The following is a 24,676-nucleotide window of genomic DNA, read 5'->3' as shown; positions in this document are numbered from 1 at the left end:
GGAGCTTACGGCTCTATTAAGCCCAATCACAAGTTGTGTGTCATCTGCATAAGTGACTATGTGTACTCCAAAAGGTGATACCACCTCTGCTAGGGAGCACATGTTAACGTTAAATAAGGTGGAACTAAAGGAAGATCCCTGTGGTACTCCACAACAGAGGGGCATCTTCCTTCTCAGGTTGTGTAGGATGAACTGATAATAAATAGATGTGAGATATGATCACTTTATTTGAGGGTCTAAGCCAGTAGATATAAAAGTTATAAGCCCATTTTCCTCTATTTACGGTCAGCGTCTCGAGCCTCAGGATCAGTGCCATGCTCAGTTTCAGTCCACTTCAAGGCACCACAAACTCAGTGTGTTATTTCAGCTGAGGATTTTTGATTTGGCCAATTAATTAAGGGAAGGGGTATTGGGTAGGGTACATCTAAGAGGTAGGCCTGGAAGACAGAGTGAGATGGATTACTGATTTTCCATAAAGTAATCCCTTAACTTCCCTCCCTTATACTGAACCTTAATGTCACTTTAAAACAAAAGGGGGTTTCTCTTCTATCAGTTTAAAACCTCCCTATCTTTAGGGCTTGGTAGAGGATGAGGTGCACAGTTGTCACTGTAAGGATAAATGTGTGCGAGTCTTTCACTTTTCGATGTAAACATAGATTGATAGTTTGTTTTAATGTTCAAAGTATTTTTCCTTAGCTATTCATTCATAGTGCTGAACAATTTTGTTGTCTCATTAACAAGGGCTTAATTTTTTTATCATGCTTTGTACCTTTTCCTTTAAAAAAACTTTCTTTCACTCTCAGAAATGTCCTCCTTCTCAAGAACTGAGTTTTCCTTTGTGCCAAGGTTTCTAACAATCCCTTTTAATGTCAAATCGCTACAATCTTACTCCTTGATCCCAGCTCCATGACCTTCCAAGATTTGATCTCAGGATTTTCACAAAACAAGAGTTAGCGCTAATTGCGTCCTTACCTTGAAACAAGGCTGGCCTTTCTGTGTGTGTCGCCTGAGGGAATTAGATTGGGATTGCGCATTGCTGCGCAAACTACAGTGCAGTAACTAGCGAAGGTCCACAAAGTAATGCACAATTTAATGCTAAAGTATAGACTTGTCAAATGGTGGCTCGGCCTAGACCCTGACATTTACATTACCTTTTTGCATACTGCACGTCTCTTTCTACCCCCTTCTCCCTATACTTCAAATCTCTCCTAATACTGTTTAATTTATGTCTCTCTCCATCTCCTTTAAAGTGCCCTGTCCCACTTATCTTACTCAACAGAGTCACAGGTAACTGACTAATCAGAGAAGTGCACAAATGAAAAGAGGAGAAGAGGGTCAAGGCAGGGAAAGAAAAATTAGGAGAAATTTATTAGATGTTAGCCAATGGACTGGTGACAATCCTCTGAGTGGCACTTTGAATTTCACTCTCGCAGTGATTCATTTGTTTTTAGTATCATTCGGCAAATAAAGCTACCATTTCAAGTGCTATACACATGTGTCTTATTTTAATATTATGCACTAGTCACTAAACATCTAAAAAGTCACCCATTGCATGTTATGTTACAATGAGAGTTATACGCGGCCTAGACACTGAATTCCACATAAAATGTTGCTGCCACGAAAAAAAATCTAGATACAAACCCCAAACCATGGCTTTATCAATGCTTGTTTGAGCTTTCTTTTGGCCCCATTTGGCTGGCAGACACCAGGCAGGTTGAGTTTATGCCTGTTTTGCGTGCCCCCATTACTGAAGTTTTAACATGTAATTCAATATTGTTTGGGGGCTTGAATGAGTGTAAAAGGGGTGATATAATCAAAGTTGTTACAAACAGGGGGGTGCTCCACAAATCCCTAGGATGCCACTGTCCCAGCTAAGCTAGACCTACAAACTACATTGTCTTTTTTTCATTACTACAAATTAATAAGCAGTGAAAGCTGAACTGAGGCGCTCGTCGGAAGAAACCCAACGCATATTTTTAAATACATGTAATTCGTTTCAATGTGCATGCACTTCCCTCTGACTGTACAGCAAAACGAGAAGCTTAACGGTGCACAGAGCTCCTGGCAGTCCATTTTACTGGAAATGGCGCCAGTTCGCGTGGATAGGTTTCATTTCATAGTCGATTACACTCAACGTTTAATTGGTAGTGTCACATCCCCACCCACGGAGGCACATTATCTCCCTGGAGGCAGCTGTTTACGAACACTCACCACTGACAGACCTCGAAGTTCCCGGCCACCAGCGTGCGTCCATCTGTCGCGGGGGCATCTTTTCGCTTCAGGAGTGCACTGCTCGGATGCCAAGGGCTTCCGGTCCAGGTAACAACAGGCTTGGAAGCCTAGCAAAGCACAGCTCATTTACGAGATCGTCTGTTTGTGCCAGCACAGAAGCACTGCCATGCAGGCCTGCTTCCGCTTCAGCACACCAGTCAGTTCTTGTATATCTGGACAGTGGCGGAACACGATTTCAGGTGTGTTTGCCACTTTCCTTTGCTAACAAGACAGGTTGCATTGCAGATGGTATGAAGAAAACCTATTAGGGACTCATGGCGATGGGAAGCAATTCTTTTAAGGGGACCTGCTGCACAGCCCAGTTGGCAGTGACTCCTGTGCCAGGGGCCCGCACAACACAACACTGCTAGTAAGACGAGCACGTGACGGGTCTTTCTGCGTCATCGATTACGCATGGACGCCAACTCTTGCGCGCCAGCGTAAACCTTCACGTGCTTCTGAGGTGCCTTGTGAAATAGGAGCCGAAAAATATCTGTTATATAACTGTTTGTGGTCATTTTAAAAGTCGAAATATACAACGACTCGAATGGACAAAACGTCATTCCAGTTGACAGCAGAAAATCAATTTCGTTAAAGACAAAGATGGAGAACCAGGCCCACTTTACCATACATTGAAGGGCAGCAGTGTAAGCAGCTACTCAGGATTTAAACGGCTTGGACATTATCTTCACATGCTCTCTTTCATCATCACATCATTACCTACACGGTCCACGGGACATAGCCATCAATAGCGCAGCAGGTGCAGTGGAGTAGTGGCGCATTGGTATTTGCAGTAAAACTCCACTGTCAACCATGGCCATTGCAGCCATGATCCGGCGCTGCGAGGACCAGGAGAGGGTCCCCACTCCCCTGGGCCTTGCTCTGAAGATCTAGCGCTGCGAGGTCCAGGAAAGGGTCCCCACTCACCTAGGCCTCGAACTGAAGATCAGGCGCTGCGAGGCCCTGGAGAGGCGCGCCACTCCCCTGGGCCTCGCACTGAAGATCCGGCGCTGCGAGGCCCAGTAAAGGTGCGCCAGTCCCCTGGGCCTCGCACTGAAGATCCAGCGCTGCGAGGCCCAGGAAAGGGTCCCCACTCCCCAGGGCCTCGCATTGAAGATCAAGCGCTGCCAGGCCCAGTAAAGGGTCCCCACTCAACTGGACCTCTCACTGACGATCCAGTGCTGCGAGCCCCAGGAAAGGGTCCCTACTCAACTGGGCCTCGCACTGAAGATCCGACGCTGCGATGCCCAGGATAGGGTCCCCGCTCACCCGGGCCTCGCACTGAAGATCCGGCGCTGCGAGGCCCAGGAGAGGCGCCCCAATCCCCTGGGGCTCGCTCTGAAGATCCAGCGCTGCGAGGCCCAGGAGAGGCGCCCCACTCCCCTGGGCCTCGCACTGAAGATCCAATGCTGCGAGGCCCAGGAGACAGTCCCCATTCACCAGGGCCTCGCACTGAAGATCCGGCGCTGCGAGGCCCAGGAGACAGTCCCCACTCAACTGGGCCTCGCACTGAAGATCAGGCGCTGTGAGGCCCAGGATAAGGTCCCCACTCACCTGGGCCTCGCACTGAAGATCCGGCGTTGCGAGGCCCAGGAAAGGGTCCCCACTCAACTGGGCCTCGCACTGAAGATCCGACGCTGCGAGGCCCAGGATAGGGCCCCCCTTTCACCCGGGCCTCGCACTGAAGATCCGACGCTGCGAGGCCCAGGATAGGGTCCCCACTCACCTTGGTTTCTCACTGAAGATCCGACGCTGCGAGGCCCAGGATAGAGTCCCCACTCATCCGGGCTTCGCACTGAAGATCCGACGCTGCGAGGCCCAGGATAGGGTCCCCACTCACCCAGGCCTCGCACTGAAGATCCGGCGCTGCGAGGCCCAGGAAGGCTCTCCACTCACTTGGGCATCACACTGAAGATCCGGCGCGGCGAGGCCCAGGAGAGGCGCCCCACTCCCCTGGGCCTCGCACTGAAGATCCAGCGCTGTGAGGCCCAGGAGACAGTCCCCACTTACCTGGGCCTCGTACTGAAGATCAGGCGCTGCGAGGCCCAGGAGAGGCGCCCCACTCCCCTGGGCCTCGCACTGAAGATCCGGCGCTGCGAGGCCCAGTAAAGGTGCGCCACTCCCCTGGGCCTCGCACTGAAGTTCCAGGGCTGCGAGGCCCAGGAAAGGGTCCCCACTCCCCAGGGCCTCGCACTGAAGATCCAGCGCTGCGAGGCCCAGTAAAGGGTCCCCACTCAACTGGGCCTCGCACTGAAGATCCAGTGCTGCGAGCCCCAGGAAAGGGTCCCCACTCAACTGGGCCTCGCACTGAAGATCCGACGCTGCGACGCCCAGAATAGGGTCTCCGCTCACCCGGGCCTCGCACTGAAGATCCGGCGCTGCGAGGCCCTGGAAAGGCTCTCCACTCACTTGGGCATCACACTGAAGATCCGACGCTGCGAGGCCCAGGAGAGGCGCCCCAATCCCCTCGGGCTCGCACTGAAGATCCAGCGCTGCGAGGCCCAGGAGAGGCGCCCCACTCCCCTGGGCCTCGCACTGAAGATCCAACGCTGCGAGGCCCAGGAGACAGTCCTCACTCAACTGGGCCTCGCACTGAAGATCCGACGCTGCGAGGCCCAGGAAAGGGTCCCCACTCAACTGGGCCTCGCACTGAAGATCCAGCGCTGCGAGGCCCAGGAAAGGGTCCCCACTCAACTGGGCCAAGCACTGAAGATCCGATGCTGCGAGGCCCAGGATAGGGTCCCCACTCACCCAGGCCTCGCACTGAAGATCCGATGCTGCGAGACCCAGGATAGGGTCCCCACTCACCTGGGTTTCTCACTGAAGATCCGACGCTGCGAGGCCCAGGATAGGGTCCCCACTCATCCGGGCTTCGCACTGAAGATCCGACGCTGCGAGGCCCAGGATAGGGTCCCCACTCACCCAGGCCTCACACTGAAGATCCGGCGCTGCGAGGCCCAGGAAGGCTCTCCACTCACTTGGGCATCACACTGAAGATCCGGCGCGGCGAGGCCCAGGAGAGGCGCCCCACTCCCCTGGGCCTCACACTGAAGATCCAGCGCTGCGAGGCCCAGGAGACAGTCCCCATTCACCAGGGCCTCGCACTGAAGATCCGGCGCTGCGAGGCCCAGGAGACAGTCCCCATTCACCCATTGAAGGGCAGCAGTGTAAGCAGCTACTCAGGATTCAAACGGCTTGGACATTATCTTTACATGCTCTCTTTCATCATCACATCATTACCTACACGGTCCACGGGACATAGCCATCAATAGCGCAGCAGGTGCAGTGGAGTAGTGGCGCATTGGAATTTGCAGTAAAACTCCACTGTCAACCATGGCCATTGCAGCCATGATCCGGTGCTGCGAGGCCCAGGAAAGGGTCCCCACTCACCTGGGCCTTGCATTGAAGATCAGGCGCTGCGAGGCCCAGGAGAGGCGCCCCACTCCCCTGGGCCTCGCACTGAAGATCTGGCGCTGCAAGGCCCAGGAAAGGTGCGCTACCCCCTGGGCCTCGCACTGAAGATCCAGCGCTGCGAGGCCCAGGAAAGGGTCCCTACTCCCCAGGGCCTCGCACTGAAGATCCAGCGCTGCGAGGCCCAGGATAGGGTCCCCACTCACCCGGGTTTCGCACTGAAGATCCGATGCTGCGAGGCCCAGGATAGGGTCCCCACTCATCCAGGCTTCGCACTGAAGATCCGATGCTCCGAGGCCCAGGATAGGGTCCCCACTCACCCAGGCCTCGCACTGAAGATCCGGCGCTGCGAGGCCCAGGAAGGCTCTCCACTCACTTGGGCATCACACTGAAGATCCGGCGCTGCGAGGCCCAGGAGAGGCACCCCACTCCCCTGGGCCTCGCACTGAAGATCCAGCGCTGCGAGGCCCAGGAGACAGTCCCTATTCACCAGGGCCTCGCACTGAAGATCCGGCGCGCGAGGCCCAGGAGACAGTCCCCTCTCACCAGGGCCTCGCACTGAAGATCCGGCGCTGTGAGGCCCAGGATAGGGTCCCCACTCAACTGGGCCTCGCACTGAAGATCCAGTGCTGCGAGGCCCAGGAAAGGGTCCCCACTCAACTGGGCCTCGCACTGAAGATCCGACGCTGCGAGGCCCAGGATAGAGTCCCCACTCACCCGGGACTCGCACTGAAGATCCGGCGCTGCGAGGCAAAGGAAAGGCTCTCCACTCACTTGGGCATCACACTGAAGATCCGGCGCTGCGAGGCCCAGGAGAGGCGCCCCACTCCCCTGGGCCTCGCACTGAAGATCCAGCGCTGCGAGGCCCAGGAGAGGCGCTCCACTCCCCTGTGCCTGGCACTGAAGATCCAGCGCTGTGAGGCCCGGGAGACAGTCCCCATTCACCAGGGCCTCGCACTAAAGATCCGGCGCTGCGAGACCCAGGAGACAGTCCCCACTCAACTGGGCCTCGCACTGAAGATCAGGAGCTGTGAGGCCCAGGATAGGGTCCCCACTCACCTGGGCCTCGCACTGAAGATCCGGGGATGCGAGGCCCAGGAGATCCGCCCCACTCAACTGGGCCTCGCACTGAAGATCCAACGCTGCGAGGCCCAGGAAAGGGTCCCCACTCAACTGGGCCTCGCACTGAAGATCCAGCGCTGCGAGGCCCAGGAAAGGGTCCCCACTCAACTGGGCCTCGCACTGAAGATCCGACGCTGCGAGGCCCAGGATAGGGTCCCCACTCACCCGGGCCTCGCACTGAAGATCCGACGCTGCGTGGCCCAGGATAGGGTACCCACTCACCCGGGCCTCGCACTGAAGATCCGACACTGCGAGGCCCAGGATAGGGTCCCCACTCTTCCGGGCCTCGCACTGAAGATCCAACGCTGTGAGGCCCAGGATAGGGTCCCCACTCACCCGAACCTCGCACTGAAGATCCGGCGCTGCGAGGCCCAGGAAAGGCTCTCCACTCACTTGGGCATCACACTGAAGATCCGGTGCTGCGAGGCCCAGGAGAGGCGCCCCACTCCCCTGGGCCTCGCACTGAAGATCCGGCGCTGCGAGGCCCAGGAGAGGCGCCCCACTCCCCTGGGCCTCGCACTGAAGATCCAGCGCTGCGAGGCCCAGGAGAGGCCCCCCTCCCCTAGGCCTCGCACTGAAGATCCGGCGCTGCGAGGCCTAGGAGACAGTCCCCATTCACCAGGGCCTCGCACTGAAGATCCAGCGCTGCGAGGCCCAGGAGAGGCCCCCCCTCCCCTAGGCCTCGCACTGAAGATCCGGCGCTGCGAGGCCTAGGAGACAGTCCCCATTCACCAGGGCCTCGCACTGAAGATCCGGCGCTGTTAGGCCCAGGATAGGGTCCCCACTCAACTGGGCCTCGCACAGAAGATCAGGCGCTGTGAGGCCCAGGATACGGTCCCCACTCACCTGGGCCTCGCACTGAAGATCCGGCGCTGCGAGGGCCAGGAGAGGTGCCCCACTTCCCTGGGCCTCGCACTGAAGATCCAGCGCTGCGAGGCCCAGGAGACAGTCCCCATTCACCAGGGCCTCGCACTGAAGGTCAGGCGCTGTGAGGCCCAGGATAGGGTCCCCACTCACCCAGGGCTTGCACTGAAGATACAGCATTGCGAGGGTCCCCACTCACCTAGGCCTCGCACTGAAGATTCAGCGCTCCGAGGCTCAGGAGTGGGGCCCCACACCTTTCCTTAGGATCTGCAGGCATGGTTCAGCACTTCATGGTCAGGGGAGCACCCCCTCCACTGTGCCTCACACCCACAGCACTAAACCACGGCTGAGAGGCCAAGGCAAGGGCTCCACTCAGTGCTCAGCTATCAATAGAGCAGCAGGTGCAGTGAAACTGTGGCAGTTTGGTGTTTGCAGCCAAACAAAACCCTCTCCTGTGGACTTCGCAGCCATGATCTAGTGCTGCGAGGCCCAGGAGAGGGTTCCCACTTACCCGGGCCTCGCACTGAACATCCAGTGCTGCAAGGCCCAGGAGAAGGTCCCCGCTCACCTGGGCTTCGCACTGAAGATTCAGCGCTGCGAGGCTTAGGAGAGGGGCCCCCACATTTTCTGAGACCTTCAGGGCCTCCTCCCCTGTGCCTCACAGCCACATCACTGAACTATGACTGAGAGGCCCAGGGAAGGGCACCACTCAGGGCTCAGCTATCAATATAGCAGCAGGTGCAGTGAAACTGTGGCTCTTTGGTGTTTGCAGCCAAACATAACCCTCTCCTGTGGATCTCGCAGCCATGATCTAGTGCTGCTAGGCCCAGGAAATCCCATGTGCTTCACAACAATGGACCATGGCTTTAAGGCCCTGGGAACTGGCACCCCTCACGGCACAGCTATCAATAGTTCAGAAGGTGCTATGACACCATCACTCATGGGCCAATACACCCAAATTATGCAATAGTTTTACTGTCTTGCCAGTGGTAGAGGGACAATTTACCTCGCTAGCACAGTTCCCAGGGCACCCTTACTATGCCACTGGCACCCTACCATACACCTTGCAGCCCAGAGTGGGCCCCCTCCCCTGGGCCTTACTTCCATGGCCCAGTGCTGCCAGTCCAGTGGGGAAGAGCCCCCTGCCCTGAGCCTCGCAGCACTGGACCATGGCTGTAAGACCCAGGGGAAGGGGCCCCTCTCAGTGGAGTAGCTGTCAGTAAATCAGCAGGTATAGTGGTACCAAGGCCCAATGGCATTAGGTTACCAATGCACCCATATTATGGTTGTATTTTGCCCTCCAGGCGGTGGATGCAGACAACAATTTACCTTGCTGGAAACAAGGCCCATGGCACCATTGCTATGCCACTGCCTCCTTTTTCATGGACCTTTCGCATTCATGATTCATGGCTGCTAGGCATGGGAGAGGCCTCCTGCCCCTGGCTTTGCAGCAATGGACCTACAAATGACGGGCATCTCTCAAAGTGTAGCCATCAACAATGCAGTAACTACAGTGGCACCAGGGCTCAGAGGGCTTACAGTGCCCAAAGAACAAAATAAATGGCTGTATTTTACTGTCCGGCCATGTGGCAGCAGATACAGTGTACTGTACTTGCACCATTGCCCAGGGCAGCATTGCTGTGCCACTGGCCCCTTTCCATTGGCCTCACAACCCTTATCCAATTCTGCCAGGCCCAGGCGAGAGCACCCCTCCCTTTGGTCTTTCAGCCAAGGTCCAGCTCCGCTAAGGCAGGGCATGAGAACCTCACAGCACTGAATCATGGCTCTGAGGCCCAGGGCAGGGCACCCTCTCAACAGTGTAGTTATCAGATGCACTGTTAACAGGGCATAGGGAAAGTAGGGGACCAATGCAGCTAAATTATGGTTGTCTTCCAGGTGGAAGTTGATGTCGCCGAGCAGTAATTAGGCTCTGGAGTCAATGGTAAGCGGGCGACAACATCAGTGATGACGTTGGTAAAGGTGGTTTGCGGCCCATGTGGTTGATAGGTGAGGGTTCTTATTCAGGGTGAAGTTATCAGAGATTTGAAGTCTGCAGTGCAGGTGTTCCACGAATGGAGCGGCAATTTCTGCTGTGGTCGAGCACTTGATGGATTCTTTGAAGACGATTGCAAGTCCTCATTCAGGCTTGTGGTTGCCGTCCGTCATGCAATATTGTAGCCTGTAGGTATTTCCATGGTTATGTCTGGTGCTGATGTGGAGTTGAGCCAGGTTTCTGTGATGAAGAGGAGTTCTGGTGTGTCTCTACTTAGTAGCTCCCAGATCTCGGTCCTGTGTTGGCTGAGTGATCATGTGTTGAGGAGCATGCATACAAGTGAGTGTTGTAGTGTGGGTTTGTGAAAGCATATGGTGTAGGGTGGATGCACGGGTGCGGGTGGCGTGGTTGGCTTTTGCCTGGGGCGTGTGTGGGAGCTGCAGGAGAACTGAGAGGCGCTGTTCTTCAGCAGGTGGTGAACGGCGCCTCTAGTCGAGGGACCGAAGGAAGGCTGCGGAGTATCATTCCAGGGTCTTGGGCGCTGTCCAGGCTTGGACAGGAACAGATGGTCTTGCCTTTGGTGCACCCACTGCATAGTTTAGCAGCAGCCACCATTAAGTAAGTCCTGGCAGGAGGAAGGAGCGTGAGGCAGTGGGCGGGGCTTCTAGGAGCAGGTTAAAGAGGCAGGAAGGCGATGCGGGAAGGGGCCTGAAATGGAGGAAAGAACTAGAATGGAAAAACAGCACAAAAATAGAAAAGAGGCACAAAAGAGAACATTGCACAACATAGAAAGGGGCACAAAAGAGAAAAAGGCACAAAGAGAAAACTGCACAGAAATGGAAAAAGTCCAAAAAGAGAGAAAGGTACCAAATAGAGAATAGCGCAAAAGTGAAAGAAAGTGGTAAAAGTGAGCAGAAAACACAAAAGAGGTGCTAAGGAGAGAAAGGTACTAAAGAGAAAAGGGCACCAAAGAGGAAGCGAGCAGAAAACAGACACAAGAGTGAATATGGCTGAGAGAGCGAGTGAGAGAGGAGAGTGATGTCTGGGTGAGAAGGAGGAGAGAGGACAGAGAGGGTGTGGCGGAAGCCTCAAGGCAAAGGCCGGGTCTGAAAGTTTCTAGACTGGTCGGAAGACCAGTGCCTGGTAAGTGGGTGTGGGGTTGTGCCTAGTTATGAGACATACAAAACACACACAATTGATGGACGGAATGCAGAACAAATCAAAACATTCACCCCCAGTCATGAGATCTGGGTTAAATCCATCATTCTTTTGCTCACCATGCCACCCCAGTTTAGACCATAGTTATGGGACATGACTGCTAGTCATAGGAGAAGGGGGTCTCAGGGTGAGGATATCAATATGGTAGCAGGTGGACTGGCAATGGGGCCCTTGTGAGCTTTGTGAACAGTGCCCCAAATTATCATTATATTTTACTGTCCAGCCAGTAGACAGGGGATCCAGATTACCTTGCTTGCACCAGGGCCTATGGCACCATTGCTACATCACATGCCCCTCTCACCTGGGCGCAGCAGCTGTGGTCCAGCACTGACAGGCCCAGTGGATGGGGACTCTCCAGTGAGCCTGGCAGCACTACTCCATGGCTACGAGTCATAGGATAAGGGGGCTCTCTCAAAGAAATAACTCTTAATAGTGCAGTGATGCAGTGGGACCAGGCCTCAGAGGACTTATATATCCAATGCAGTAGAAATATGTCTGTATTTTACTGTCTATTCAGTGGATAGATGGGAGGGCAATTTACCTAGCTTGCATCAGGGCCCATAGCACTATTGATACCCCTCTGCTCCCTCTCCTATAAGATGTGCGTCCATGATCTACGATGCCAAGGAAAGCCCCCGTCCCTGCGCAACATGGTCCTAATAGCCATTGCTCAATGCTGCGCAGCCCTGAGAAGTAATTATGCAGAGTGTACGATTGCCCCGCAGTTTAGATGTTTGCCCTGCATTTTGCAGTGAGCTTTTAAAGGATACCCACTAATCTGCTTTTGGCTTGCCAAATGACTGATGCAGGCCACCAGGCTAATCAACACAGGATGCAAAACAAAGAGTTCATTTGGGGAGCATCCAGCGGCCCAGTTCCTCAGGATGATTCAACATTTGTACTGCAAAAAGAGTGAGGGGTCAGCATTTGATAACATGGTAACTTGGAGGGAGGACTTGCAGCACAGGAAGTGATCTATACAGACCAATTTAGCAAAATGTTTACCTTTAGAAGTGCTCAAAAGGAGGAATGTAAAAACTGAAAATGAAGTAGCCCTAAACAAGCAGGAGTCCACCCTAAAAGCTTTACAATCACATAATGGCCAGACATTAGACAGATCATGAGCTAATGGCAGAAAACGGGAGAATGTGATTTGCCCAAATGCAACAATTTGGTCATGTAGGAGAACAAATAGTACAATGCTGGGCTGCTTTTTTCAAAACCTTTTACTTCCCACTCCACCAATTTTCTATCTGTTAAAGAGAGTAGGTGCCTTATTTAGGTTTTGGTGTTAAGGAATGTAATCCCAAAAATAAACTTAGTAACATTTCCGAACACCAATATCAACATCTTCTTGGAGAAACCACAAGCGGCAAAGTGTGTGGGGAAGTGATAATGAAAAGTTGGCTACCCTACAGTGGAGGGGGCTCTAAGGACAGGGTGGGTGAGGTGTGGAACCTGATCTTCACTGTTAGAACCTGGGACGTGGGGGCCAAGAGTTGATTCTTGTTATCAAGGGCCTGATCTACACCTTAATGATAGAAGGACCCAGAGTTTATTCTTGTTATTGAGGGCCATAACCCAACACGGCAAGGCCAAGAGAGGTGAGCCACTCAGCCTTGCACCCATGGTCCAGTGTTGCAAGGCCCAGGGGAGACTGCTACCCCCCTTGGCCCTTGCAACCATGGCCAAGCCAGTGATTTGGCCCTAGGGTGACCCTTGAATAGCTCTTAAGTTCAAATAGTAATTGCTTTAAGTTACTTTCCTGCATGAAATCACTCCATTACGTTGCTGCACAGTGCCATTTCGGATTGCATCGGGCTGTGTCTGTCCAACAAATGTGCTTTTTTGTGTATGAAGAAGCAATTAATCATTTGTGTTATGCTAAAAGACAAATCTCATACTTTTACTAGAAATGATTGATTGGAATTGTGAAATATAGAAATCAATTCTGACTTGAATAAGGGCTGATCAACTCACTGGTGCAGGACCTAATAGGCATATTGTAGTGAAGAGGTTCCATCCTTGTCGCCAAATAAATGTAGTGAAGAGGTCCACGCTGGAAGGTTGTAAATAAATATGATTTATTCAAGCAAGTAACAACGTTGAATAGTTCTAAACAACAGGTAGCTGAGTTGTGAAGGGGAGCCCCACCAGGAGCAGCCTGTCTGCTGCTCAGCCCATGCTCAACTGTCACTTCACCACTCTGTGTCCCAACATTCTGAGGCACATCATGACTCCAACATTCTATTGAGCACAGAGCACAGGCACTGGCTGAGCAGGAGGTGTAAAATACATTTCATTACAAATACAGGATACTACACATATGCTTTATAACTACATCAAAACAATACACTTTCTGGTCCTGAGCATATGACTCTTCGTTGAGGCTTGATTATATGTTCATATTCGCTTAGTGTAAAGGTATGTTTAAAAGCACAGATGTACTTGCTAAGGGATTCTCCAATCAATCCTCTTGTAAACATTGCCCTGTATTCCGTTGGACATGGTAAGACAAAGGGGAAAGCTGGAACCACGTGAGCTAAAGATCATAGAGTCTAGGGCTCAACCACCTGATAGAAGTCGCAATTAACTATTACACAGTGAACACTGAGGCAGGTGATTCACAAGTGGTGTTGTGGGAGCATATATATCTGTGCTGTGGAGGTAGGCTACCTCAGCAGCGGTTGGAAACACTAAGGACCGACAACAAAAGATTGAAGAATTAGCGTTTGAATACCTCTAAAAGTGTATAAAGGAGAATCCTTAGATGAGTGGTAGCTAAAAAAGAAGAATTCGAAAAATGAGGCTAAGACAATATATCTCTACAAAGAGAGATATCTATATGAGAACCAATTTACCAAAAATGTACGGTAGATCAACATCTTTGTAGCTGACCTTTCAGTGCCGACTCTGTGTATGACTGATAGGCTTGAGCTGGCTCAAGATCTTGAAGATGAAGAGGAAGCTTTGAGGAATTATCAACAACTCAGTGGGAAGGGGAGCAGCTCCAACGGGGAAATATGAAGATGTCTGCTCAAAAAATCCCCAACGAGCATTGTGGACTGAGGTAAAAAGTGAGGACAGGCTTCCTCTGAACCTACAAATGGACATGTGTGCACTGTTCAAGAAAACTGACCAGCTGCCAGAAGACTGACCCGCATAAAAGCCGATCTCGCTGCTAAACCTTGAGAAAAAAATCCCGGCTAAAGAATTGGCCAACAATCTCTATACCAGGGGCGTGGTCACAGATGCGACCAAGATGGCCGTGTCTGACTGAAGCTCCGCCGACCGGACACGTTAAACTCCGTTTTTGCCCATGCAGGAGCCTTAGAATGACTGCACATATGTACCATCCACTTCAGTATCCAGTGACAACCGTCGGCGTTTGATTTGGTAGACCCGGTGTCCCCAGATGCAGGAGAACTCGAAACTGCGTGTGGCCGTGCTGCGGCTCGGAGGCCGTATCCAGATGTGAGCCGATCAGAGCTGGGTACGGTGAGTGCGGGACCCGGTGGGTGGCTGGCGTCGTCCCGCACATCTGTTCTGCACAGTACTGCGGGCCTTCCCCCCCGTGCTCCCCGACGTTGCCTTTTTTGGGCCCCATTCTCAGCGCGGTGCCCTCGGGCCTCGCGGGTCCTTGTGGGCGTGTCCGCGCCGGGGCCTCGATTAGCGGTGGACGGTGGGGAATGTAGCGGGCTAGTGGGTGGGCCCCGGTCTCTCCCTTGTTGATGTTGCGGTGGCGCTTGCTCTTGGCCCGGGCTCTGCCTCCTCCGTATACCTGGGCATCTTTTTGTGTGCTACAGAAGCCGCCCGAGGCCTCTGGGCGCTCCCTTTGTGACCCGGTCTACGCTGCCTGGAGCTGCCTGCCGGTGGTGTCGCTGCCTTGCGTAGACTAAGGGCCTTCGACCTCTGATACCAAGACCCCCTGGAGCAGGCTCGCGGAGCGGCCCGATCGCTGGCTGCCATCCGGCGCACACGGAGACCACCCTTAAACCCATATGAGTTCAAGGAAAGACTGGTTCGCTGGGTATTCATCTATGCACTACTCCACACCGCAGGCCACGCGGTGCTGTGCTGCACTCAACTGCCCTCTCTCTGCTGGCCCTGACGCATGTAAACCATCATTGGTGCCTGATCTGTTGGTGTGCTCTTGGGTTGTGCAGCGGCGGCTGTGAGCTCTGGTGTGCCTGGTTCGCTCTTCGCTGGCTGCCACCACCATTTAAGTGCGCACTCCCGCATTGAAGCCTGCGCCACTAGAGTCGCGTTCCACCCTCGTCTATTAAACATTAATATCATTCACCCTGAAGGCGGCCCCCTGGGCGGATTGTGCCATCTCAACGACTTGATATTCCATCCTCCCTCGGGTGTGCTGTGCAGTCGGGCACTCTAGTTCCGCCCTGTTACTTTACTGGTCTCTGCGCTGTGGCCACTGCTGCTCCCTGAATGGGATAAGGGGTGTCCTCAAGGCGTTCAATAGGCAATCGTCTTCCGGGCTCTGGCCCTCTGTGGTGGTGGCACTATCGGCGCAGCCTCATCCCGCATGTTCTGCGGTACCTCACGCGATGGGAAAGATGGGAAAGAAAGACCCCAAACAAAACAAATTGTCATTTGAAAAGTCCACCACTCCGGCTTTAGACGCTCCTCCGGTCATGTCTGGTGCGACTTTGAACCCTGTGGCCCCTGGAGATCCTGCCACCCTTGCATCCTCCATGCTAGCTGAGATGAGGGCCAGCTTCAAGGCGCTAGACAGCCGGTTTGATGACCTGGATATGAAGCTGGCGGACATGGGCGCCAAAATCCAAGCGCACGACCGTCGGTTGGATGTTGTAGAGGCAAGGGTTTCTGACATTGAAGATGGTGCCTCTTCATCGCTGAAAAGATTGGAGCGAGTTGAGAAGATTCTTAAAGCAGTGGTTATCAAAAATGAGGACTTGGAATCGCGTAGTCGCCGCAACAACATTCGCATTCTGGGCGTTCCGGAGACGACAGCCACCGGGCGGATGGACACCTTTGTGGAGCAACTACTAGCAGACCTATTTGGCAGGGACACCTTTACACAGACCTTTCTGGTTGAACGTGCTCATAGATCCTTGGGCCCCCGCCCGGGATACTGCTTTGAGATCGGCCCGCGATATGGGAGATGTCCAATGGCAGGGAAATAAATTGTCCTTCTTTCCTGACGTTACTATCGTGGTTCAAGAGGCGAGACAGAAGTTTCAGGGGGTTAAAGCGGCCCTAAGGAATCTAGGGCTAAGATATGGAATGATGTATCCGGCAAGACTGAGAGTTGACATTGATGGGAAATCGCGCATTTTCGACACTCCTGTGGAGGCCCAGGAATTCTGCCACAACTACAAGAAACACTCTTCCGGATCCTCGGCACCGCCTGCCCGGTCCCCCCCTCCACAAGGTGACTCGCAGGACAGTGTTGATCTCTTCTCCCAACCTGGAACTGGCTAATGGGTTCGCTATTAGTTTTGATAATTGATGGTGCATTTGTCACGTTTTATCTGTTTTGTATGATTGGCTCCTGAAAATTTACCTATGCATCCTTTGACTGCCCAGTCAGCGTGGCGTTGCCACGCCCTAAGGTGTATACCACTATCAATCAATCAATCAGACAAATTTGTAAAGCGCACTACTCACCCGTTAGGGTCTCAAGGCGCTGGGGGGAGGGGGAGTCACTACTGCTCGAAGAGCCAGGTCTTGAGTTGTTTCCTGAAGGAGAGATGGTCCTGGGTCAGCCGTAGGTGGGTGGGGAGGGAGTTCCATGTTTTGGCCGCCAGGTATGAGAAGGATATTCCTCCGGCTGTGGCTTTGCGAATGCGTGGGACGGTGGCGAGGGGAAGGCTGGCGGATCGGAGCTGGCGGGTTGGTATGTAGAATGTGAGGCGGCTGTTGAGGTATTTGGGGCCCATGTTGTGGAGAGCCTTGTGTGCGTGGGTGAGGAGTCTGAACGTTATCCTCTTGCTGATGGGGATCCAGTGCAGGTCTTTCAGATGGGGAGAGATGTGGCTGTGATGGGGATGTCCAGGATGAGTCGTGCAGAAGTGTTCTGTATGCGCTGGTGTCTTTTCTGGAGTTTGGCTGTTGTTCCAGCATAGAGGGCGTTCCCGTAGTCCAGTCGGCTGGTGACGAGGGCCTGGGTGACCGTCTTCCTGGTTTCGGTGGGGATCCACCGGAAGATCTTTTGAATCATGCGCAGGGTGTTGAAACAGGATGACGAGACGGCGTTGACTTGCTTGGTCATCGTAAGGGTGGAGTCCAGGATGAATCCCAGGTTGTAAGCATGGTACGTTGGCTTGGGGGCGGTGCCCAGGGCAGGGGGCCACCAAGAGTCGTCCCAGGCAGAGGGGGATGGTCCCAGGATGAGGACTTCCGTCTTGTCTGAGTTCAGTTTCAGACGGCTGAGCTTCATCCATTCTGCAACATCTTTCATTCCTTCCTGGAGGCTGACTCTGGCGGTGGCGGGGTCGTTGGTGAGGGAGAGGATCAGCTTGGTGTCGTCAGCATAGGAGATGATGTTTAGGTTGTGTTGGCGTGCGATGGCTGCGAGGGGGCTCATGTAGACGTTGAAGAGGGTGGCTGAGCGAGGATCCTTGTGGGACGCCGCAGATTACTTCGGTGGCCGCGGATCGGAACGGGGGGAGGCGGACTCTCTGGGTTCTTCTGGCGAGGAACGAGATGATCCACTCCAGGGCCTTTCCTTGGATTCCGGTGTTGCTGAGGCGCTGTATCAGGGTGCGGTGGCAAACGGTGTCGAAGGCTGCTGAGAGGTCCAGGAGGATGAGGGCAGCTGTTTCCCCGTTGTCGAGCTGGGACCTGATGTCATCGGTGGCTGCGATGAGGGCGGTCTTGGTGCTGTGGTTTGCTCGGAAACCGGACTGCGAGGGGTCGAGGGATCCGTTTGTCTCGAGGAAGGCGGAGAGTTGTTTGTTGACAGTCTTCTCGATGACTTTGGCCGGAAAAGGGAGGAGCGAGATGGGGTGGAAGTTCTTGAGGTCCGTGGGGTCCGCGGTGGGTTTCATCAGGAGGGCAATGAGCTCGGCATGTTTCCAGCTCTCTGGGAAGGTGGCGGATGCGAAGGAGCTGTTAATGATGTCCCGGAGTTGGGGTGCGATGATGGAGTCGGCTTTGTTGAAGATGTGGTGTGGACAGGGGTATGTTGGGGAGCCGGAGTGGATGGTGTTCATCGTGCGGGTGGTGTCTTCGGTGCTGACCGAGGTCCAGGTGCAGAGGGTGGTGGTGGGGGGCGCTGGTTCGGGGGTAGGGTGCGTGGTCTGTGCACCGAAGCTGTTGTGTATGTCGGCGATCTTGCGGTGAAAGAACGAAGCAAGTGAGTCAAAGAGGTCTTGCGAGGGTTTGATGTCGTTGTGCCGGCGCTGGGGTTGGAGAGCTCTTTAACGATGCTGAAGAGTTCCTTGCTGTTGTGGCTGTTGTTGTCCAGTCGTTCTTTAAATGTTGTTCTTTTGGTGGTGCGGATCAGCTGGTGGTGTTTGCGGGTGGCGTTCTTGAGGGCTGTCTATGTATTTTACTGTTTTGTTCCTGCAGCTTTCCGCTGCTGTTGGATTTTCAATTGGTATCCTTGATTTACTATACAAATGTTTTGTTTTGCTGGATTGGGATTGCCTCTGGTGGGGTTCTAGGTGGGGATCTAGGGGTGTGGGGGTTGGTTCATATGTTCAGTTCTTATGTTTTTTGCGTAAGTATGCATTGTGGCACTGGTGGGCAGAGAAACAGGTTTACATCTCATACAGCTAACATGAGAATATACTCTTTATGGCTAACCTAGGACAGCAGCCCGGACCTTCCGGGCTTTCTTTAATGTCATGGAATGTCAGGGGTTTAAATAACACTAGAAAACGCAGACAGGTTTTAAATTATATTTCCAGACATCACACAGACATAGTGTTTCTTCAAAAAACACATCTTGCTGGAAAGGATCACACCCCTCTGGCATTGAATTGGGGATCTCATAGATACTTCTCTAACTTTAGCCGCTATGCGAGAGGAGTGGCAATTCTAATACATAAGCGTATCCCAATTGCGTTACATAAAACCATTGTAGATCCTGAGGGACGCATATTTATCGTTTTGGGGTCACTGATGGGACACAGGGTTTCGCTTGTGGGAATTTACGGCCCTAATACTGACTCACCATCCTTCTTTGATGACCTCCAAATCAAACTTTTATTGTTTGACCCCGGGCTTTTAATTTTGGGAGGGGATTTTAATTTGCTTTTGGATCCAACCAAAGACAGCACCTCTCTTTCGCCTGATACCAAACCCCGTTCCCGGCAGTCCCTTAGAGACATATGCACACATTTTTCCTTAATTGATGTCGAAAGACGCTTAAACTCCTCCCACCCAGACTTCACACATTACTCGGGGTATCATGGTACATGGACCAGAATTGACTATTGGTTGGTTTCTCTGGGTGTGGATGGATGGCTGGACGATGTAATCACCCTTCCCCGTACCCTGTCTGATCACTCTCCTATTGTTCTCTGACTGCACATTCCAAGACCGGGCGGGTATGAGCGGCAATGGCTTTTCCCCGGGAGAGCGTTGTTGGAGCAAGTTTTTCGCGAGGAGTTGAGAGAGGCAATCGAGGATTATTTTGAGCTCAATACTGGGTCAGTGGATTCCTGGTCCATTCTTTGGGAGGGGTTCAAAGCCTATATCAGAGGGGTGTGTATCTCCAAAGGCGCCGGGGTGTTGCGAGACCTGCGCTCGACTCTAGACCGGGTGGAGGGTGAGATTGCCGCGTTGGATCGTGATTTGATTGCATCGTCCTCTGCTGCGAGGGAGGCCAAACGCCTATCGCTGCTGCTTGAGTTTAGAGAAGCGGCAGAACGTGAAATGCTTTTCCTTACTAGACAATACTCTGCATGGCGATATGGAAAGGGTGAGCGTCCTGGGAGGTTTTTGGCACATACCTTACGCCCCCCACGTGACCATGCGTATATCACCACAATTGCTGGTCCGCAGAACACCTTGCTATACACCTCCACTGACAACTGTGACCAATTCCTAAGCTACTATAAAACACTGTACACCTCCAGACTCTGTGGCAGCCTGCAGGAACAGGGGGAATATCTATCTGAAATAGCAATGGTCTACCTTGAAAGATACATGCAGGACTTCCTTGCTGTCCCTATTTCACCTGATAGCATTATTGAAGCCATTGATGCACTTCGCTGCTCCTCTGCTCTTGGACTGGACGGCTTCTCAGCCGATTTTTACAAGGAATACAAGGATATCCTGGTCCCCAGATTAATTGAGGTTTATGCAGAATCCCTTGAGACGGGCACGCTCCCCCTTACGTCTAGAGAAGCAGAAATTCTTCTTCTTCCTAAGCCTGGAAAAGACCCTGTTCTCTGTAGCTCCTACCGGCCGTTATCGCTTTTAAACTCACACTATAAAATGTTGGCTAAAGTCATTGCCACACGATTGTCATTATTGATGGAATTCATTATTGCCCCGGCGCAATCAGGTTTTGTCCCACACAGGTCCACCTCACTCAATCTTCGCACCCTGTTTACCGTGCTGCACAGATGCGACCCTGACACTCCGGTGGCCGCCGTCTTGTTAGACGCTGAAAAAGCATTTGACTCTCTGGAAATGGCCCTTCTTTTTATCGATTATGAGACGCATGGGTATGCCGGAGTGTTTCGTCTCCACTGTGGTGCTATTATACACTAGGCCCACTGCCAGACTACGCTTAAATGGCACCCTCTCTGAACCCTTCGCGCTATCTCGTGGCACTAGGCAAGGCTGCCCGTTCTCCCCGTTACTATTCATATTAGCTATGGACCCTTTAGTCCGACATTTCCAAGAGAAGCACCTTCACTGCGGACTTCAGTTTCACACAGGCCCCCTCCTGTTCTCGCTCTATGCGGACGATACTGTGTTATACGTTCAGAACCTTCAAGCCAACCTGGAGCCCCTTATCCTTGAAATCGTTAGATTTGGTAAATTCTCAGGCCTCTGCATTAATTGGCATAAATCGGTTATTTTCCCTCTTAACGCCAGCACTGTGGTCTGGCCTTGTGCGTTTCCACTAACATGGTGCAGCGACGCAGTGAAATACCTCGGGGTCTTTATTCATCTGGATATTGACACCATGATTCGAGTGAACTATGGCAGAGCTGTTGGGGATCTAGACTTGCAGATTTCGAAATGGCTACGCCTACCGTTGTCTTTGGCCGGAAGAGCGGCAATCATAAAAATGATCGTTCTTCCTCGCTTTTTATATTTGTTGAACAACATCCCAACCCCCCTCACCAACAGTTTTTTTAAACAGATGCAGTCGCTGCTATTGCGCCTTGTCTGGGCGAACAAGACTCTTCGGGTTCGCTGGCAGGTGATGGTGCTTCGGTACGAGAAAGGGGGGTTCGGAATCCCTGATTTTCGCTTATATTATTTAATAGCACAATGCTGTTATGCCCACATATTGTTTCACCCAGATGCCCGAATCTTATATCCTAAACCGGAGCCTGACCTTGTAGTCCCTCGTCCACTTTCCACTGTTTTGCCTACGGGCTTCCCCCAGAACCCCCACAAGATTCAGACAGTTTCCACCACTTGCTGGGCATGGGATCTTCTGCGCAGGCTGCTTGGTCTAGAGCGACTTTATTCTCCGTCTTTACCCCTCCCCAATCCCTCTTGGTTTCCAATTACTGGGAAAGTTCTGGTCCAGCGCACATTGAGGAAGTTTGGTGTATTGACGATCGGAGAGCTATTTCCCGATGGCCATGTGTTTTCCATGTCTGAGGATGCTCGCTTTTCTGACCACTCTTTTATGGACACCTTCGTGCTAAAACGCATACATTCAATGCTCCGCGCCACATTTCCTTCATTTCCAATGGCACCTGTACCTGCTACCCCGCTAACTGTATTATTGCAGAACCCTACTGGCGCGCACTTAGGGCCAGATGTAGGTAGTCAAATACCGGTCGGTAACGGCCCAAAATCGGTAAAATCGTCCGTTACCGACCGGTATAGCGAAAATGAGATGTAGGTGTCAAAAAAATACTGAATCAGTAAATATGAATCGGTGAAATGCCGACTCTGTATTTACCGAATACATATTTACCGAATCTTAATTTACCAATACGTAATTTACAGAGTTCTTATTCACCGAATCAGTAAATAAGAAATCGGAAAAAATGCCCATCGAGATGTAGGAAAGGCCAAAAATACAGAATTCATTGAAATTCGGTATTTAAGAGTCGGTATTTACCATGGACTGAAAGCAGGTGGTAACCATGTGCATGCTATAAAAAAGGGCCAAAAATGCAACAGTGTTGGCAAAATGGCGGCACTCTATGTGATTGCGAGGAGGTGAAGGCTACAGGCTGCAGGTCTGAGGGTATGGCAAAGGGGGGAGCAGGTGTACAGGCAGAGGATCACTCTGTTCCAATTGACTGAGCCTGAGATACTCCAGAGGTACAGGCTGCACCCCACAACCATCATGGACCTAATCAGGGACCTCCACCCATACCTGGATCACCCAACACCCAGGGCCCACGTCATCCCACCCCATGTCCAGGTGCTGTGCAGCATACACCTGCTTGCCTCTGGGAGCTACCAGAGTGTGATAGCTGCTGTAGGAGGTGTATCCCAGAGCTGTCTGCCCCGTTTTTTCCGGAAGTTCCTGGATGTCATGACTCAGGGAATGGGACATTACATACAGTTCCCTGACACACCAGCAGAACCTGCCAAAACTAAAACAGACTTCTATGGACTGGCACACTTCCCGCATGTGATAGGCTGCATTGATGGCACCCACATTCCCCTATGCCCACCTGCAGCCACCGAACACATTTACAGAAACCGTAAGTCTACGCACTCCATCAATGTGCAGGTGATATGCAATGCAGGGAACATAATCACCGACATAGTTGCCAAATTCCCAGGGAGCACGCACGACTCCTACATATTCCAGAACAATGGAATATACACACGGCTACTGAATGGAGAATTTGGAGATGGATATCTGCTAGGTAAAAAAGTTGTACACTCCTCCTAATGGATCTCAGCTAAATGTGCAATGTGAATGTAACTCATGCACCTCTCGTTCTCTCCCAGGATACAGTGCATGTGCCCTGCGTTCCTTTGTGCTGACACCGTACCTCAACCCAACCAACAGAGCAGAAAGGCGATACAATGTGGCACACCGGTCCACCCGCAACGTAGTGGAGCGAACTTTTGGACTCCTGAAGAGCAGGTTCCGTTGCCTCCACAAAAGTGGAGGTGCGCAACAGTACACCCCCATCCTGTGTTGCAAAATATTAGTGACCTGTGCCATTTTGCATAATCTTGCTACCAAGGAAGGCACAGAGGTTGAGTTGACCCATCATGAGAACATAGATGACGACCAAGAACGTGCAGAGCCCCAGGCAACTTGACCAGCATCACTAGATGGCAGATTGAGACGGACAGAAATAACACGACGCTATTTCTAGGTTAAGTATGACACATACACAGGTTAACTTCATGACATATGTAGTTTAATCAGCACTACATCATCATTGTCACATCTAAAGAGGATCCATGAATGTATCTCAATGTCACTGGCTGCACCTTCTCAGTTTCTGTCACTGTGTGCAGTTGAGTCAATCTCCCGCATAGGTTAGTGCTTGCGTCCTCGCACTACATTGCGGGATTTTGGTGCCTGTCCTTCAAATTCCCTGCTGGTGCCTGACTCAGCATGGCTGTGCCTGCCGCTCCTGCGCACCTCCGGTACAGGTGTACTAGAGCCACTCCTGCTGGTTGAACCCTCAGTCTCCTCCACACCCGTGTCACCAGCATTGTCTGTGTTGGAGTTCAGCATCTGCTCCATCGCAGAGGTCACTCTACCCATGCCCCGTGTTAAGTTTGTGCAGCAGTGCACTATTGCTTCCTGCATAGAAATCGAGCGTCTGCAGAGGAGTGCTGTATTGGTTGCAAACCTATTCATGGCCTTAGTTTGTTGGCGCATGTACTGTTGTTTCTTGGCACGCTGGAGATGATCCCTGTCTAACTTGTCCGACAGGACTCCCAAGTATGTTGAAATGTCTGTGATCCCTTGTGCCATTTGCTTCAGGCTAGATGCCATTTGGCTAATGCCCTTGTCCATGTTGGACATTTTGGTGTTCATACAACGGACCTGCATATGCATGGCTTGCAGTGATTTGGCCTGCTGGCGCTGTACTTTTACCATTGTGCCCTCCAGGCCACAGAAGACGCTCTCCCCTTCCTGGCCCTCCCCACCCTCACGTGCCCTCCTGCCAAGGACACTGGTGCACGCTGCGCCTGCTGCAATGTGTGGTCTTGGCCTGTCAGCCACTGGTGCACTCTTTTGGCGGACATCTTCCTCATCCTCTGAATCAGAGGTCTGCAGGATCCTCTGCGGGGGCTCCGCATGCCTACTTTCCCCTCCCGGCAAGGACCCTCTGGACATTGCTATGGGTGTGTTTGTGAGGTCAGGAGATCCGAACAACAGAGGGGACAGTGGGACAGGTGTTGTGGCTTGGTCAGGAGATGATGGCTCCTGGGTGGGAACCTTTCCTCCTTCAACTGCGCTCTCACAACTTTTCCTCTTTTCTTTCTCCCCTCTCTTAGTTGGTGCTGCCCTCTCCTCCCTCGGTGGTACTGAACTGCGTGACGACTCTCCTGTGGAAACAAATTGACATAGGGTCAATGTTGTTGTTCATCTGTGTGTGGTTCCTAATAAAATAGTCTGCACACCTTTGCACAGTGCACATTGCTTGTTTGGTCATGTGTGTTGCATGCCTTGCAGAGTCATGT

This window comes from Lissotriton vulgaris, chromosome 6, assembly GCF_964263255.1.
Source record: "Lissotriton vulgaris chromosome 6, aLisVul1.2, whole genome shotgun sequence".
NCBI lineage: Eukaryota > Metazoa > Chordata > Amphibia > Caudata > Salamandridae > Lissotriton > Lissotriton vulgaris.
This window is presented reverse-complemented; position numbering follows the sequence as displayed.